Here is a 19,605-nt window from a genome sequence, read left to right as displayed (position 1 = left end):
CTGATGATGCAGCTTTAAGTAGGTATGGTAATTTTATGTGCCCTGTCATGCTTTGTGCAACAACTGTACAACACCTGCAGCTGTCATGTTCACACTGTTATAGGGGCGTTGACTGCACACGTAGTTTAACATTATAACTGCTGTAGTTCCTCATTTTCCAATGAGTGCAGGTTTAGCATCATATATGCTGATTGTTCGAGTGCTGTAGGCTTGTGTTCTGAATGTTGTACGAAAAATTGCACGATACAATTGTCCTGGTGTATTTTCTATTTCATTTTGAGAGGACTTTATATCTTCGCAACAGTGATCGCATGGGAAAGAACTACAGCCCTTATTACTGTAACATATTTTGTTTTCAATGTGCAGGTGGTGAAGGGCAGGCGTCTGCTAATCAGGCAGGCTATACACCAGAACACCGTGAATTCAAAGCGCGCCGCCATATTGATGAGCGCTGGTCGCGCCATCTATCCCAAGCGCCGCGAAGTAGCAGGTCTGGGCTGCCACGCCGGGAGATGCGACCCGGCGCAAAAGCGAAACTTGGGCTTTTCAGCTGGGCGGAAGGCGTGTGTCGCGTTTTTTCTAACCTGCCATTTTCGCTGTCTCGATCCAATCAAACTTCAACACCTTGTGAAGTCCGCAATGGCCACACTGAGTGCTGTGCAGGCTGCAGAAGCGAATACATCGGGCAAGTACGCTATTACGTTTGTACAAACCGCGCGCTATATGCTAGAACACGTGTGAGCTGTAATATCTCCGCATTTTAGGCACGTAACCTGTGAAGAAATATACAGCACTGTGCTGGTGCCATATATTAAAGCACGCAGAACAATTTCCTCTGCACTTTCAGTTTGGTCTTGTTTGTCATGGTCACTGCTGGGTTGGCCGCGTTTGGCAACCAACCGGCGAGGTCGTATGACAGGGCTTATAGACTGCCTGATTAGCAGACGCCTGCCCTACACCACCTGCACAATGAAAACAAAATATATGTTATAGTAAGAACGGCTGTAGTTCTTTCCCATGCCATCACTGTTGTGAAGATATGAAGTCCTCTCAAAATGAAAAATACACCAGGCCAATGGTATCGTGCACCCACTTAAGAGTACAACATTCAGAACACAAGCCTACAGCACTCGAACAAGCAGCATATGAAGCTAAACCTGCACTCAATGGAAAATGAGGAACTACAGTAGTTATAATGCTCTACTACATGTGCAGTCAAAGCCCGTATAACAGGGTGAGCATGACATATGCAGGTGTTGTACAGCTGCTGCAAAAACCATGGCAGGGCACATAAAATTACCATTCCTACTTAAAGCTGCATCATCAGGGACCCCTTTGTACAATACAACAACCACATCTGCATTAAATTAGCCCCACCAACTGCAGCTACCTGGTATCAGACCTGTTTCGTCTGTGCGAGGCCATATCGCAGTGTTGGCGCTCCCTTAGAAAAGAAAACAGTAAAAAAAAATGGCGAGAACGAGCAAAATTTTGTTACAGAATACAACAATAACTAACCACCTTATTTTCCTCGCTATATGAACGGAAAATCTTGCGCTTTACCCCGCATCACAGCCCGCACGCAGTTTAGAGCTCAGGAAGCTCAAATGAATTCGTTAGGAATGACACCTGTAACACCGAAAAGACAGGCTCGTAAGGACAGGCGCGCTGCACGAACACCTTCGGCGACGAGCAATCGTCGTTTACGTTTTTGTGGACGCATGCTACGTGACGAGCAGACTTCGGTTTACTTTCATTAGCAATAACGCTCACCAGCAGGGCAACATTCTATTGCCTACAACTTGTCGTTCACGCTTAATGGTCATGCCGTGCACCAGCTGCAAGTATCGCTAACCGCAAACTCAACTGTTCCGCTTAACCGTCGGGAGCTCTGCATGACTGAAGACACGAAAAGGCTTGTCTTTTTGTTATAGCCAAGGCGAAGCACCGGCACGGAATTCTGCTCTGTATGCTTGTTGTACAGAAAGTGCTCGGAGCAAACCTGCGTGTTACACATATTACGTTCGTAGTGCGCAAAGTCGAACGTGGCACCAAAATATACAGAGGTCGAATACTCACTCGTGCATTTTCAATGGGTTGGGAGTTCTTCCTATTTACTGCAGCTATCCACCGGTGGTGCAGCTTGGCATTCTTCGTTGCGGATGGAAATCGGTGCAGGCTGAAAACACCGCACCGGAACGATTCCCTACGTGTGTTGTGCTCTTCGCAAACAGCGCTAAGCAACCTGCTCCTTTTGCGCTGGTTGATTTGGCATCAAAACACGACGCAGTGATGCCCAGATGACTTCTTGTACTTTGGATCCGCGTGAACGGGCACATTTCCGCACTTTGGAGTCCTAGAGCTGACGCTTGCCATGTGTGCCGGTCGCCGGCGAACACACTTTGGCCGCCCAGTACAAGATGGCGCCGGTCGACCGGGCAACCCGGGTGCGAGAGTATGCGTTCGGTTAGTCTGGGTGCGAGGCTATCGTGTTCTGGTCTATAAGCCCAGTCAAACGACCTCGCCAGTTGGTTGCCAAACGCGGCCAACCCAGTAGTGACCATGACAAACAAGACCAAACTGAAAGTGCAGAGGACAATGTTCTGCGTGTTGTAATAATATATGGCACCAACACAGTGCTGTATATTCCTTCGCAGGTTACGAGTAAAAAATGCGGAGATATTACAGCTCACACGTGTTCTAGCATATAGCGCGCAGTTTGTACAAACTTAATAGCGTACTTGCCCGATGTATTCGCTTCTGCAGTCTGCACAGCACTCAGTGTGGCCATTGCGGACTTGCATGAGGTCTTGAAGTTTGATTAGATCGAGACAGCGAAAATGACAGGTTAGAAAAAACGCGAAACACGCCTTCCGCCCAGCTAAAAAGCCCAAGTTTCGCTTTTGCGCCGGGTCGCATCTCCCGGCGTGACAGCCCAGACGTGCTACTTCGCGGCGCTTAGAATAGATGGCGCGACCAGCGCTCATCAATATGGCGGCGCGCTTTGAATTCACGGTGTTCTGGTGTATAGAGTCACTGGAAAAAATTTCAGAGTACCGCAAAGGTCGGGGATTTGACTGGCAACACTGAGCGGCCGCCGCCATATACCTTCCAAGCCGGCTGCGTCGCGGGAAGGCCGCCGTGTTGGAAGAGCTTGATATTCGGTGACACATCGGGTTGAGTGTTTACTGAAGTACAAATACTTTGTGCCCAGAGGTAATAGTGGCTAGGAACGATAATAAAATGTTATCTTGTGCGACGTAATGCAGCCGGTGGTTGTTTTGCACGCCGATCGTGCTTACTGCTGGAATTGTGCTACAATTGTGGGCAGCAGCTTAGCGCTCTATCGGGAGCTTATGCACGCGTTTTTTTCCCCCTTCCGCGGAGCGAGCTACGAAGGAAACATTTCGTCACTTTGAGCCGGAATGAGGCAAGCTTGTGCTTTTGGGCAGGAACATCGTGGATCGCCGTCGACTTCTACTGAATGTTTCCAAGCAGGACGAAACTAACACCTGACAGTGTCACAGGCACGTACGTTCATTGTATAATTTCACAAGCTAAATCGGATACATTTAATTTAGTTTGTAAACGGATACCGCGCGTCCTCGATTCTGCCGGGCGACTTCGTCCACCGTATACGCACGACACACTGCGACTGGCGTGTGCGCACCGGTGTTTGCGCCGTGATCGTAAGACGATCTGTGCACAGCAGGCGTAAAAACCAACTTCGATTACCATTTGGCGCACTAAATTTTGTGGAAGGCCAATATGAGCCATTTGCGTAATTACAGCAACGTATATGTACTTCTGTACACTGATAATGAGCGAGAGTTTGCTACATTGCGATTTACGAACGCAGCTGTCTAGTGCATTCCCATGAGCGGCTACTCTTCTCGACTTATTTATGACTGTTTTCTTCGACTGCCATGATTTGCTGCCTGTGTAAAAAAAAGGGGGGGGGGCAGGAACGCCCGCTGGTGACGCAGCACTTTTTTTTTTCTAAGTTACATAGGCGATGTATAAAATTCTTGTGCTTTTAGAGCGGTTTGTGTAACATGCGTAATGACAGAGTGAAACTAAAGCTACTGGGTATTCTGTTCTTTTGTATTTCTCGTTATGCATCAAGCACAACATTATTTGGGTATGCACCGTAGCATTTCAACATAAAACATGATATGTATGCTGACTTCAGTTCATTGCATGTGCTCGGCTTACAAGCTCAAAATTTGAAGCATGTGTTGCGAATATCACCTGGCCTTTGGTCTCAAGCTCGAAATGCGTATGTGTAAATGGGCTAAGGATAAGTGGAAAAAAGGAAGTATCATGGGCCTCGTATTGACCCTGTTTTTATTGACTGCGACCGTCACGATCTGCGAAAAACAATTAAGTGCCATATGGGTCGAGCGACTCGAGGCGAGAGCGCGCTCATGTGCGCGGAGAAATCATGCGAGTACCTGGTGCACGTGAGGACGCGGAATTCTCGCGCGACATGTGTGCCTTCGCGTGCCACGAGCACGGAATAACCGCGTGTGTTGAGCAACAAACGCGTACACGTGTACCCGCGTCAAGCCTGCAAGAAGCGAACGATCGCCGCAATGAACTCCTATTTTCGTAGCGTCGCTAACACCACGTGCACTTCGCTTAAATATCTTTTAAAACAGTGCCAAAAAGCACAAGCAAGGTGTACTTATACCTCGCAGACGCGGGTGTTTTTTGTAGGCTTGAAGTTCTCCCGGCCGATTCTGTTTAACCACGCAGGACGACGCTATCGGTCATTTTTCCCGGTCGGAATCTAGAAGAAAGTCTTTCCAGACTCAGTTTGGTTGCTGCATCCGAAGGCGCAGCAGCCAGGCATGAATTCCTTGCAGTCAAATGCGAGCGCGACAATCGGAACACAAAATACGTAGGGAACCTGCGCTGCCTGCGCTCTAACTCAGCAGGCCCGCCCGGTGCTTGGAAGGTATATGGCACCCCAAAGTCACGTGGTACGGTTGGGCCAATTAACGCGTCGGCGGCGCGGGGAAAACGAATGCGGTACTCTGAAATTTTTTCCAGTGACGCTACGACTCTAGCTACGGAAGCGCCGAGAACGGCGACGACAACGTTTAACGAGGCAGCAGGCCCCGAGAAAACACATAATATTTGGGGTTTTACGTGCCAAAACCACTTTCTGATTATGAGGCACGCCGTAGTGGAGGACTCCGGAAATTTTTGACCACCTGGGGTTCTTTAACGTGCACCTAAATCTAAGCACACGGGTGTTTTCGCATTTCGCCCCCATCGAAATGCGGCCGCCGTGGCCGGGATTCGATCCCGCGACCTCGTGCTCAGCAGCCCAACACCATAGCCACTGAGCAACCACGGCGGGTGCCCGAGAAAACACCCAACGCGCAACTCACCTCCTCGGACTTGGACCGAGATGAGATGGAATACCAAGAAACCGTTAATGAGGATTGCATCGTCCTCCAGAGTACCGAAGAAACTGGCGGACCCCATGGACGCCAAGACGACGACTGAGATTGGCAAACGGTTTTGACTGTGCGCCAAAAGGCGCACGCACGAGCGGGCAAAAAAAGCCATTTTCCACGAGGGTGGCTACGAATCATCAGGACCATCATCAAAGCCCCCGGTACAGCTAGCGAAGAAAGAAATCCAAGACAAGGCGGCTTCCACCACTGCCTAAGGACGACTTTAATGTGTTCGTGCGCCCTCACCAAGGTCTCCCAATCAGGGAGATCACGGCGTCCCAGATCGCAGAAGCAGTTATAAACGCCTGCCAAGGAAAAGTGAATGGAAACCAGTTCCTGCTGAGATTGAAACAAGGATCAAATATTTTTATTATCTCAACCCCTACCGAAGAGGTGGCGGATATTGCAAGAAGAATTACAGGCCTCACCTTAAACGGTCGCCTGCACGCAGTGAGTGCGTACGCAGCAGTAGGCGACGACACAAGGGAGTGATACATGGCATCGCTCCACACACAAGCCCTGAAACCCTGCTAGTCAACCTACGTGTTCGTAGGCAAGGCGTCGATATACTAAGAGCTAGGATGTTGGGTGAAACGAAAACAGCGGTAATTACCGTCTTTGGCCCCATCATACCGCGATACGTCTATTACATGGGAGGGGAGCTTCCCTGCTTCCCATACAAGAATACCATACAATTTTGCAAGACTTGCAAGCAGACGGGCCACAGAATGGACGTCTGCCCTAACCCCCACCTGTCGGTATGTCACAACTGCGGTACTAGGGAGCCCCAACCAGACCACGACTGCAACCCAGTTTGCGCCACCTGCGTAGAAAATCATCTCACGAGATCCAAGGGATGTAAACGTCGTTTCAAACTGCCACCACAGCGACAGCAGCCAAAATTATCAAACCGGATGGCTGGCAAAACGCCGGGCAAGATGACCAAGTCATCGTCACCAAAACGGAAATGGTCTGACACAGACGATACGGACGATGACGACTGGCCTCCACTGCGGACTCAAGAGGACATCCCAACGTTGCAACCGCAAATTCGAAAATCAAGATCACAAGAAAGACGGAAGAATCGAGAGCAAGGGCTATCTGACCACTCCGCCTCCCGACACCACCGAATGTCCTCCCGATTCCCTACCCCATCCAGGACTTCAGTGGCAATGGGAGGCTCGACCCAACATAAGGTGAACTGGGCGGGGATGGCACGAAAAGGGGCTCCAATAACCGCCAACCTGAGTACCAAAGAATCCTTTCTGAAAATCGTCAGCTTAAACAAACAGTAGAAGAACTTAAAATCGAGATGGCGACGCTGAAGGCACAGTTTCAGAATCCCAAAACTGGGCAAGCTAAACGAGCACAAGGGGATAAACCTGTCGCCCAACAAACAACAATTAGCAACATTGAAAGAATGATAAATCAAATAGTAGAACAAATTCAGGCTCTGCAAACGTTTCAACAGCAATTATTTACTGAGGTGCAGAACCACAAAGTTTATGTCTACAAACAAATGTCTAAACTGCAGCAAACGTCACGTAAAAGAGCCAGCAGTAACCCCGGAACACCGACGGCGAGAAAGGTAAAAAACGGGGCTGTTTCCGATTCGACGGATACAGAAATCGTAGCTAACCATGGCCAGCAAAACAACCCGAGCCACGGACACCGCTGATATATGGCAATGAAACTGCCGCTCTTTTCAGAAACGAGCGGCAGCGCTACAAGCATATTTAGACGCCGCCATCACTCAGCCGGACGTCATCTGTCTTCAGGAAGTTGGAAAGGGAGTAGTTAAGCTTAGAGACTACTACACCTTTCAAAATCCCATGTATCCTAGAGTGGCGACGCTGGTGCACAAGAATGTCGCGGCCAGTGACCACTACTATCCCCAATGCTTAACGGATCACCAATTGATCGAATTACATACTACAAAAAGGAGTAAAACCAAAACGTTTATCGGCAACGTGTACAGCCCACCGAAAGAACGGCAGACTGCGTTTTCGGAGATGCTTGAATGGGCACTTGGACATCTGGAAAAAAAGATAGGTTTATTTTAGTGGGGAATTTTAATGCTCCCCGCACCAATTGGAGTTATAGGACAAATACAAAAAAGGGCAGAAACCTAGTAGAAGCAGTAGGGAAATATCACATGCAACTAGAGACCTTACCCCTCGCCCCCACGAGACTTGGAAATAGCGTCTGCGAGACACGTACCCAGACCTCACCTTCACATTTAACGTTAAAGAGGGACAGTGGAAGAACCTGGATGAAAATCTGGGAAGTGATTATTAGTTACTCCACTACGACTCCCAAATTGAGAAAGCCTTTCAGAAACGCGAAACTTACAGACTAGACTGCATATAGACATTACCCTACCCCTCAGCATCCGATAGATACAATAGAAGAATGGGTAGACGAAATGACGCAGGCATACCAAACACAAAGCACGTCGCGCTAAGCTAAAAAAACACCGGTAGTGGATCCTCACCTCGTCTATACGTGGGAAGGCAGGCGAAATCTTACTAAACGATGGAAGAGACAGCGCTTAAACAGAAAGCTCAGAGCTAGAATAGAACAACTGACAGAACAAGCAAATGAGTATGCTAGGTAACTACAAGCGAACAACTGGACACAATTTTGTGACTCGTTACGCGGAACGCTCTCAACCAGGACATGCGCAATTTTGCGGAGCATGCTTGACCCATACAATAGAAAAACAGTCACTACTAGAGCAGTACGCACATTGGTAGGAGAATTTAAGGGGGATGACGCATCATTGCTCCAAACCCTGGCAGACAGATACATCGGAGCAGGAGGGGATAACATCGATAAGAGAGAGTACAAAGGGATGGACAATCTCAAGCTTGATGCACCCATAACGAGACAAGAAATATATGCCACCGCTCTAGCATTAAAACGTAACTCAGCCCCAGGCGAGGACGGCATCACGAATGCTATGTTAAGAAATATGAGTGATCAGAAACTAGAACGAATAACCCGGTACTTCAATGAGAAAATCTGGGAAACGTGAGAACTTCCTAATCAATGGAAAGAAGCGACCATCATCTTAATACCTAGATCGGGGAAAGCAAGAACATTGCAGAATCTCAGGCCAGTATCCCTGACCTTCTGCTTAGGCAAACTTTTCGAAAAGGTCCTTCCATATCAGGCTGACCAACGATATCGAAGGGCAGGAACTTCCCTCGCACAACATGTACGGATTCAGACAACATCTTTCTACACAAGACATATTCGTCAGGCTACGAGATGACGTGCTGCAATATATCTCTACAGGGGGAGAGAACATCATAGGAGCGCTTGACTTAAAAAGCGCTTTTGACACGAACTCCCACACCCTCATACTTGAAGAGCTCGAAAGAATAGTCTGTGGAATTAAGATCCACAATTACATCCGCTCTTTTCTTACTGAACGCAAAGCCCCAATAGGTATAGAAAATATTCGATCTTCCAAGCTCCCAATGCCTAACAGAGGCACACCACAGGGTGCCATCCTCTCGCCACTTCTATTTAATGTCGCAGTGAACCGCTTGGCACAACTACTACAGAAAATTAACGACCTCAACTTCGCGTTTTACGCAGACGACATCACCTTATGTGCCTGCAAAGGCTCGTTAGGGCAAAAAGAACAAACCATCCAAGAGGCTATCGACTCGGTGAAGGACTTCGCAGAACAAAACGGTATGCAATGCGCTCCGGAAAAATCTGAGTTTATCCGGATCCACGGGCGTAACTACAGAAACAAACCGCGCATCCACCTAACTTTTGGTGACCAGGCGTTACCAGATGGAAATATGATCAGAATATTAGGACTATGGTTACAAAGCAACAAAAGAGCCACTCACACCATTGCGACTCTAAAGTCAAGCACGAGGAGCATCGCAAGACTAACAAGCAGAATTACAAATAAAGGTAAAGGGCTCCACGAAAACGAAACCATAACACTAGTCCAGGTTTTTATTCTTAGCAAAATAACATACGGGCTATCACATCAAGAGCTAACCCCGTCGGAAATCAAAGAAATCGACCTACTAACACGTGGCGCGTATAAGGCAGCACGTGGGCTTCCTACGAATGCGGCAAACGAGAGGGTGCAAGCTCTAGGCATATACAACACATTTGAAGAGTTAAGAGCAGCCGTTCTTGTGACACAAAGAGAACGACTGCGCCTCACAAGCACAAGTAGAAACGTTCTGTCGCGTTTAGGCTACCAATTGCGACCGCAATACTCCCAGGAACAAACGACCACAATGCCGGATCCAATACCCGAGCGCATAGTGGTCTCCCGTATCCCACGCAACATGAACAAAAATTATCACACAGCGAGAAGACAAGCGAGAGCTAAACAGCTTCAGAAAACCTTCAGCAGTAATCGAGACGTAATGTATACTGATACAGCTAGATTTGGCAAAGGACATGTAATAGTGGCGGTTCAACCCACACGCCACGGAACGCTTCACACATCAGCCTCGATACGTACTAGGTGCGCTGCTACAGCGGAAGCAACGGCGATTGCTCTCGCTATCGCCTACAAGGAAAAGCAAAACAGCTCAGCTTTAATAATGTCCGACTCACAAGTGGCATGCAGAATGTATCTACAAGGTAAGATACCACAAGTCGCCCTTGAGATCATAGGGGACACATTGAAAGAAGATCACGCAATTTTATGCTGTCCTGGCCACGAGGGTATCTCGGGAAACGAACGGGCACACACTCTAGCTCGAGGCTTTACTAACCGAGCTGGAGACACGCACAACGATGAAAAAGACGATTGCCTACTGGTCCGCGATATACTGGAGCACCAGCGAAGTACCCGGCAACTGTACGCCCCACCACACAAACTACTCAATGTAGAGGAGGCGCAGAAATATAGAAAAGCACAGACGCATCCCTACCAACATTTAAGTAGATACCGTAAAATGAACTCAACCTCGTACACTAACTTTTGCCCGTGGTGCGTGTCATGGGCTTCATTGCCTCACGTAACATGGGAGTGCGCCAAAAGACCTCATGCCATTAATTCACCTTTGGTACTCACCTTACTAAGGGAGCCCTGGGAGGCCATCCTCGCTCTTGCTGACCTCGAGGCCCAGAAGGGTCTCCTGGATCAAGCTGGGCGGGTCGCGATGGCCACTGGACTCTTGGAATAGGGACCCACCCTGCACCGCTACCTTCCGCCATTTGTTTCCTTCATCAATAAAATGTTTTTCCTGCTCCTCCTGCTCAGATGCGGAATACTGGTTTGACGGGCGCATGGACCCGGGCTCGCCTCCACCCGGAGGCAACGCGCTATACCGATAACCTGAGGCGTCTTTCCCGGTAATGAGGAAGCGGGACGGAGTTTTCATTGCAGCAGGGTTTCGCCATTTTTGAGTGAGCGTCACTGCTCTGCCTTCGCCGTCAGGACTTATCATCAGGAAAAGGAAACATATTGAATGCGTAGGCATTTTTATGCTTACCCAACGAGGAAACCCACTTGTTCGTCACGTCAGACGAATCGCTATAAGGAAACTAATGTATAGAAAATTTCGTGCAAAAACTCCGCTGTGAATTGTCTAAGTATGCGTAAGCATTTTGCCACTTACTCATCTCCACGCAGACCGGTGTTATTATTATCAATGTTATAAAACTTTATGAGACCAGTGTAAACCTTCATCAAGCCTTATGAATCATTATAAAGCCTAATGGACTAGATCCGCCCTTTATCAACCCAATTCGGATGTTATAAAACTTATCAGACTCCATCCAAGCTTTATCAAACCTTATCGGTGGATATTAACGTTATCGCAATTTATCTGATCCTTATGAACCCTTATCTGTCCATTTCAACCCTATCGGACATGATCCGATCTTTATCAACACTTATCGGTGCTTTTTAACCTTATTAGTACTGATCCTAACATTATAAACCCTTATCGCTCTTTAGCACCTTATCTATACACCTTGACCCATTATCAACACTGATGAGACCCATATAACCCCTTATTACTCCTTATCAGCCTTATCCGCTCATCTATGTGTGTTGCGCGATGTGAATAACCATCGCCAACGTATTAAAGCGAAGCTTACTTTGCCTCTTCGACTTTCGCCCTGCTGCTGCTTCTGCTGCTGCTTCCACAATTCGATGTGCCATGGTGAGGCAATGACCAACGATTACGATATTGCCTAATGTGAAATTGGAGCGCAGCTCTATACGTATTTTCATTACGCGATGTATGTTATGCATATTAGGAAGAGAACGCTGTAATAAGTGTGGCTGGCGCGGACAATTATTTCCCCTGTGGCACCTTGCAAACGGAGCGAAGTGCGGCACGAGGCGGGAGGCGGCGCGTGCGTGACGCGTGTGCGCGAGACACATGGTGCGATTTTCCGCGCGATCTGTCGTACGGCGCGTCCTGTGCGGCTTGCCGCATGCGGCGATTCGGGGCACATGGCACGAATGACCGAGCGGCGGGTAGCTCCGCCCAGAACCGGCTCCCCTGCGTGGAAATTCGGAATGCTGCGTAACTTCGAACAGAAAGTGAAAGCAAACGTATTTGCACAGCTCTCTTGTTTGAAATAAACGATGACAATGTAAACACGTCAATGCGAGCACTGTAGACGTGTTTCCGCAAGGCCGCATTAGCAGGACGGCTCCGTTGACAGTCGCCGATGGCTAGGAGCCGGCAGGCATAGCTCGCTCGGCCATGGAATCCGACACCGGCGGCACTGGTGACACGATCGCTTGCAGCTCGTATAACGAAGTGCCTATGTTAGTCGGCCCAACGTGTACACAGTTATTCACGCTTAAATTGTAGCACATTTGATTTCATTGGCGCCAACGGAAGCGAACGAACACGCCAGGCGAGCTTGCGATCGCTAGGAGACGGTGTAGGCCTAGCTCGCCGGCCGTCTATCCGAGGCCGAGGGCCCTTGCCCATGTGTCCGCAGCTCGTAATAAAGCGCCTAAATTCGTCAGCACAATTAATGCCTAGACATTTATGTTTGTCTTAAGTGAAAATACGATTAGTTTTCTCGGTGCCGTTAGTAGCGATGAGTAAGCACGCCAGTCAGGCGAGCCGCTTCGTATAGATGATTGCTGGCGCGTCTCAGCTGACCGCGTCCGATTAGAAATCATGCCAACGATTTACTATTTCGCACAACGTTTTATAACACGCACTCTTTCGAGGCCACTTTATTCTATAAGTTATTTCGTGTCAGAAACAAATTGTAGCTGATTTATGTGCCGCCGTCAGCGGCGAAAGAGGCCCGCGTTTCAACCAGGGAGATAAAAAAAAAAAAAGAACAGACATGATCGGAGCGGCGAGGCGCTCGCTCGCCGGCCCTGCCTCGCCGGGTCTACCACGTGGCCGTGACGTTCGCGCTACCGGCGCTGTCATTGGCTGCGGTCGTCCGTCGATGCGGCAGTCGCATTCAGCAAGTTGGTCGCATGCGCGGCGTGCGATTCGGCGCCGCGTGCGGCGGATTTGGTTGAGAACCTGTTGAGTGCGGCTGCCGATGCGAATGGTCGTACGACCGATCGCACCCAAAATCGCACGGTGTGTCTCGGGCTTTCATAGCGGCCGCAGCAGACAGGCCTCCGCTCATGTGGCGCTTTGTTTCCACATACGGTACCGGTGAACGCGCTCGCCGCGTGCCTCATCGATGGCGTCATCAGTGAATAGACGACGCGCGCTACTCTGGCGCCATCTGGTAGCGATCGTCGCCGTAGAAGACGTCTTGTGTGGCACTACGCTTTCCTTCTCGCGCTCTCCCAATACCCTCCTCCACCGCTTTGTCCCTCGCGCTCACTTCTCTATCGCTGTCTTTCTTCCCCCGCTGCGCTCCGCGTTCACTCTTTCATCTTTCGTTTTGCTCGTTCGCTTGGTTACGCCGAGGACGCCGAGGGACGACTGCGCTCAACACAGGAATGAGCTGCGCTCTAAAACGCTGGCGGTGACGACTTTTAAACCTACGACCCCACGCTTGAAACCGTCTCAGCCCCTGGGCTAAACACCCACTCTCGCGGTAGGTGAACATATCTTGACCATATGAAGGTGCTGTACTGGCGGTACAAAACTAATGTAAGGAGAACAGCTTCTATGAAGGCTTTGTTGAAAGATTTGGCGGCGCTGAAATAAAAGCCATCTCTAGGGCCACATGTAGAGCTCACTTCGAGTATTCTAAACTTGTAAACATAAGGAAAATTGCAACTTTCCGAAAATTTAATGCCAATCACGCCACATTCCCGTTGCGTTTCGGTGGTCGCGGGATGCACCTTCCGTTGGGGCGCTCCTTCAGCGACTGAAATGCCACCGATCTCTGAGGGCTCATGTGCCTCACGTCGCGCAACACACACATAAGCAGTCAATGACTTAATAAGAATGACCAGGAGTGATGAGCGGTTTTATAAGTCTCACGATGTTTGATAATGGTTCGACGGGGATGGATAAGGTGCTGAAAGCGATAAGGGCTTAAATGGTCTGAGCGATTCTGATAAGGTTCAGTACCGTTAAGGATTGATAAGGGTTGGATCGAGTTCTATAAGATTGATACCGACGGATAGGGTATGACAAGGTTGGATCTAGTCTGATAAGTTTGATAACAACTGATAAGGATTGATAAGGGTTGGATGTAGCCCAATAAGGTTGATACTGACCGTTAAGGGTTGATTGGTTGGATCGAGTTTCATAGCATTCATAATGAAACCGGGCTGAGTGGAGATGAGCAAGTGGTACGATGCTTACGCATACTTAGACAACTCCCAGAGGAGTTTCTGCGTGAATTCTTTTCCTTGCCTAGTCGGAGTCAAACGCGAGGTCGTCCAAGGTCACCGAGTTGTCGCTGATGCGCTCCTGCGCGCTGGCAGCTCTCCCATGCGCGCACGCCGCTACTGACTGGGTGCCTCCTCTCCTTGCTCCGCTCGCCAGTACGGGTGCGCGCGGAAGAAATAGGCGTTGCTCGGTTGCTCTAGCTGCGCTAGGTTGCATGCAGGTCTCTACTTGCAGATACGGGCCCTTGAAAGTACGAAGCGGAAGAGAAGCTCAGCAGGGACTAACCACAGAGGTATGCGGTGCGTACTGAAGCGGCGAGGCAGGAGGCCAAGCGGCGGGCCGGCGGCATGCGCACTGCTCAAAACAACGGCGCGGCCGCTTGCGGGACGCAGACGCGTTTCCTCAAAAGTGCTTTATCGGAGACGAATTCGGTGCGTCGTGTAGAGTCTGCGACCACCTCTGGTGCTGATCGTCAGGATCTCGCGGCACGCGCATGTGGTGGTCCTCGAGTGAGCGTTTTTCCGGGAGGACGTGAGTTTGTTCGGGCTTTGCGCCTCGTGCAAGGGAGAAATGCTCCCCGTTGACTTAGATAATCATCCAGTGGTTTCTGCCGCAACTCTTTATTACCAGTCTCTCTCTGGTTAACACTGTAGATTTGGCAGATCGGCGTTAAGCCACAAGTTCATGTTTAAGCTTGTGGAATGTATTGCATGCACTTGCACTTGCATGCTGTGACCCCTTCTTGCGAGTTGAAGTTTTGTGAAATCAACTCAACTACGCTGCTCCTCACTGCTTGATTTTCGTTTTATGAAGTCTGTTCTTGTGTGTCTTAAGTTGCAGCTGGTTTTGTTTCTGTCTAGCACCGAGTCAACACCTCGATTCTTAAGAAAGACGCGTTATAGTTATGCGTATCACATAGAAATTTTTCGTGACAAGATGGCACTGTCATTCCGTGCGATTCTTCGTTGTCATGCTCGTGAAAACGGCGTCGGCGGCACAAACGAGGCATACATGACAATGACAATGATAAGCTTAAAGCATGGCGCATACCTGCAATAGCTGGTGCGCCGAGAATAAAGTGGTTCGCGGAAAACAACAATGAAAGCATCGCCAACGTCGATGCCAACAACGGCGACGCAGCGACAAGGCCACTTAGTTTACACAGTAGTTCACAGGACTCACAGCCTCGAAGTGCTTTACGCAGTAGCACTGCGAATGTACAGAGAAAAGGTAATCGCTCAAATCTCGTAAGTGGCACTGCGTCATTTAGCTCGTGACATCAGCACTTTTGGCCTCAGAGTTGGTAAATTATCGAGCCTGAAAAACATGGAGCGTCTAACGTAGCACATACCTCCTCACCTGCGGCCTAAATATTGGTTTACAAAATAAAAAAAATATATAATTTAGGATATGGTTTAGGGAGACTTCAAATTGGAAAATAATCTTAAATACTCATTAACTCATACTCAAATCTCAGTACGGTTGAGCAGGTAGGTGCTTGGATGGACTTTGTCTCACTGAATGATGGAAGCAGAAACCTGACTGCTTTGATCAAAATGTACAAGCATAAATATGATGCACCGATATTATCTGAATCAAATTTATTTAAATAGCAAAATGTATAACTGCTTTTACAAAAGAAAAATAACAGCAAACCCGCATACGTATGCGAATAAAATGTTCCAGAAAGCTATGAATCTTAAATGAATAGATGTAACTTATTTAGAAAGGGGGAGCCTGAGAGTGCTAAAGCCTGTCCATATGCGTAGTTCGAACCCCCCCCCCCCCCCGCCCACAACAACATGCATTGCTTCGTCAAAAAAAAAAAAGCAAGTTACGTACATCACAAGGAACATCACACATCTATCTAACTGAAGACACTCTTTCGTATAATCACAAGAGAGTGCATATACCTTTTGAATAATACAATAAATACATCTTTCTTCAAATTCCCACTTCTTGCACGAGCGCACTGTTCCCTCGTACAAGCTGCCCTACGACCGCTGTGTTCCAGTTCTTCGTAGTGGGTGAACCCAATTATTCGAGCAGGCAACCGAAAATAAGACGTGGCTCTTCACTGCGGGCAAATGCTGCTGCCGCAGTAAATGAGCTAAAACCCGAAGCAATCACGGCAGCCTTTGTTCTTCGCGCTTCGCTCCCACCGAAATGCGACCGCCGCGGCCGTGATGCTCGGCGCGCCACGCCATCGGCACTGGGCTATGCCGCGGCGGGCAGAGTGCAGGTGCAAAGCAGCTGGTGCTTGAGTTCGCTTGAAAGAGTAAACGTATTGTCATAGTTTTTTTTCCTTCTCGGACAAAAAGCGCCGTAGCGCAGCATGTGTCACTTACATCGCACTGTCAGCTTCTGCCTGGTCCAGGCGCTCTCGGTTGCGGTGTGGAACTTCCCCTGCTGGCCGTGCTTGCTGTCCGACAACTGCGGCGCGTACCGTTCACTAATTCGGAGCGAACGCAAAGTTCAAGAATGGGGAGCAGTGACGTATAAAACTAAAAACGCACATTAAGCGCGTGAGACGCCAAACAGTGGTTATTCATAATGGCGTTTAGTTTCTACAGATGGTTAGAATGCAGGAACGTACCGAGGGCTTTGACGTAACAGTGGAAAAGGAGAAGAGTGCGGCTTGGAAGTACCTGAAGCACTTAACACGTAGATTATTTGAATGGGTTTAGTGACCACAAATTATTGCAAGTAGCCCTTGCTATTCCGACGCCTTTTGCAGGAACTGAATTAAAGAACATTAGAGATTATATTAAAGCCAACTACAACACCATTCACACGGGGCTTACTAGCTTTTTCGACAGCGTACTAGTGCCTGCTTTTTACAGTCGCTCTGTAGAAGAAAACTGGGTTCTTTTCAAAAAGTAGATGTCTTGATTAATACAAAAGCTAGCCCCTTCGATAGCTGTCACTATGATAAAACTACTCCGTGGTTTAACGAGACTCAGCAGACTCAGAAACAAAAAGAAGTGGCTCTATAAGACAGCGAAAACTTCTGGTTCACCGTCTGCTTGGGATAAGTATGGCCAACGCCTGAAAACATACTACGGAATTACTGTTGCAAAGGAAAAGTATTTTTCTCAAGTCTGAGCACCACTCCTTAACAGTAATCCGAGTAAGTTCGGGAAAGTAATAAGTCCTCTTTGCAACAGAAGCTGCTGTTCCTTGCATAATAAATATGACACACCTACCCCGACACTGGTCGTCCATATGTTCTCAACGCGACAGCGTTAAGGGCACCGTGTCAGAGAAAATCCGGCGTCCAGCGTCGGACGTCGTTTCGACAAAAAGAATGTCGAACCACGCATACCCAGGCCCTCCATGGGGCACAAGGAAGTTACTGCTGTAAATGAATTTCTCAAGCTAAAATACGTAAAAATCATAAACTACGGCACACAAACTCCAGACATGATATCGTCGGATTGTAATCTGAATATACGAGAAAACAATTCTGTTGCGCGAACACTCAAACAAACCCCTTTTCCAGCAATTATATAATTCATAGACCGACCACGGTGTCCACCATTTCCACTCGCCATAGCGCGCAATATCTTTGAGGCCACGGAGCGGTGTGCCCGGCTCCTTGCAATACGTCCAGATGGCGCTCACCTCCGCCACATCGCGGCCCACGCAAGAAGCCGCGTTTCTACCAGAAAGCCCGCCTTCGTGCATAGCGTTCGCCGCCAGCGTTTCCCGGTAAACATTACAGTTACATACGCTGCAGTTGCCGGCAAGCGTGAGAAGCAGTCAAATATCTTTAAATGTTATCGCGTTCTACTTTTAAAGGCGATGCTTAGAGAGAGAGAGAGAAATAACGTTTATTTGCACCCGCAAAAAGAGCCCCGAGGAGTCAAGAGCCTTCCTGTCTCTTCGGCTTGCTCCTCCCCTTTCAGCTGGCTGATGCTCATTGGAGCTCAGCGGTGTCCAGGGCCATGCGGATGACTTCTCTTTGGTCATCTTCCTTCGAGCTGGTCATTAAAGTCTCCCAGGATTGTCTATCCCTATCTGGTTTATTGTATCTAGGACATGTCCATATTATGTGGATAATGTCCGCCTTTGCCCCGCAGTGTTTGCAATTCATGTCCTCAATAGCTCAGCGGTGTCCAGGGCCATGCGGATGACTTCTCTTTGGTCATCTTCCTTCGAGCTGGTCATTAAAGTCTCCCAGGATTGTCTATCCCTATCTGGTTTATTGTATCTAGGACATGTCCATATTATGTGGATAATGTCCGCCTTTGCCCCGCAGTGTTTGCAATTCATGTCCTCAATGCTATCGTGCCATCTCTTCAGAATGTAGGGGTTGCAGATCACCCCCGCTTGGAGTTGCCTCCATGTTATCTCTTCTTGCTTACTTAGTTTCTTATGCGCCTCTGGCAGTGTTTTCCTTCCCATTCTATAATAATCGAGAATTTCGCTGTAAGTGTTTATGCCTTCTTTTTGTAGGGGCTCCCTCGCTGTAGAGGCTGCATTGGTGTACCGGTAAATAAGCTCTCGGGCCAATGTGTGCGCTTTCTCGTTGCCGGGCAAGCCTTCGTGGGCAGGAGTCCATATAAGGTTTACTAATTCTTCTGGAATTGGTCCTTTCTCGAATATGTTGAGTGCCTCTTTGGAGATTCTCCCTGCGGTATAATTCCTGATAGCTGTTTTGGAATCTGACACTATGATTTTGACCCCTTTTTGAGTCAAAGCTAGGGCTATGGCCACCTCTTCTGCAACCTCCACTCTGTTTTGCGGGGTACTGCAGCTCTTTGAGTTCTCACCGTTAGCCTGTGTCGTCACTGAGACAAAACCTGGTCTGCTTTCAGATTCTGCTGCATCCGTGTAGAACACCCCTTGCTTTTTATCTAGTGATTTTTGTAACGCTTTGACCCTGTCTTTCCTCCTGTCCTGGTGGTGACTGGGATGCATATTCTTCGGGAGTGGTGGTATGCGTATCCTGTCTCTGATTTGTGACGGGATGGCTCCCGTGTTTCTTACTTTGTTGTTAGTTTTGTATCCTAGTTTCTCTAGAATTCTCAGACCACCTCTGCTTCGCATTAGTCTCTGTTGCTGGGAGACTAGTGTGGCTTCGATCAACTCTTCTAGGGTGTTTGAAATGCCCATGTTTAGTATCCTCTGCGTAGATGTGCATGGTGGCAGGTTTAGGGCTGTTTTAACTCCTTTCCTAATGAGGATTTCTATTTTGTTTTTCTCGGCCCTTGTTAGTTTAAGGTACGGTGTTGCGTAAGTGATCTTGCTGATCGCGAAGGACTGTACTATCCTTAACAGGTTAGCCTCCCTCATGCCTGCCTTTTTTGGCGATTCTTCGGAGGAGTCGGCATGTTTGGCTTACGCTCATTTCAAGC

General features: G+C 48.6%; 1 protein-coding gene across 1 annotated transcript in view; it reads right to left on the bottom strand.

Annotated features, from left to right (window-relative positions):
• The window catches only part of LOC142573187 (uncharacterized), a 46,386-nt gene extending 29,633 nt beyond the window's left edge, over positions 1-16,753 (bottom strand). Inside the window, exon 1 of the mRNA XM_075682760.1 lies at positions 16,594-16,753. The gene's annotated coding sequence lies outside the window, so the exon portion shown is untranslated. The remainder of the gene's footprint in view (positions 1-16,593) is intronic.
• Positions 16,754-19,605: the final 2,852 nt, after the last annotated feature.

Source organism: Dermacentor variabilis, chromosome 2 (genome assembly GCF_050947875.1).
Source record: "Dermacentor variabilis isolate Ectoservices chromosome 2, ASM5094787v1, whole genome shotgun sequence".
NCBI lineage: Eukaryota > Metazoa > Arthropoda > Arachnida > Ixodida > Ixodidae > Dermacentor > Dermacentor variabilis.
The sequence above is the reverse complement of the archived record's forward strand: the minus strand, read 5'-3'. Positions and strand labels throughout refer to the sequence as shown.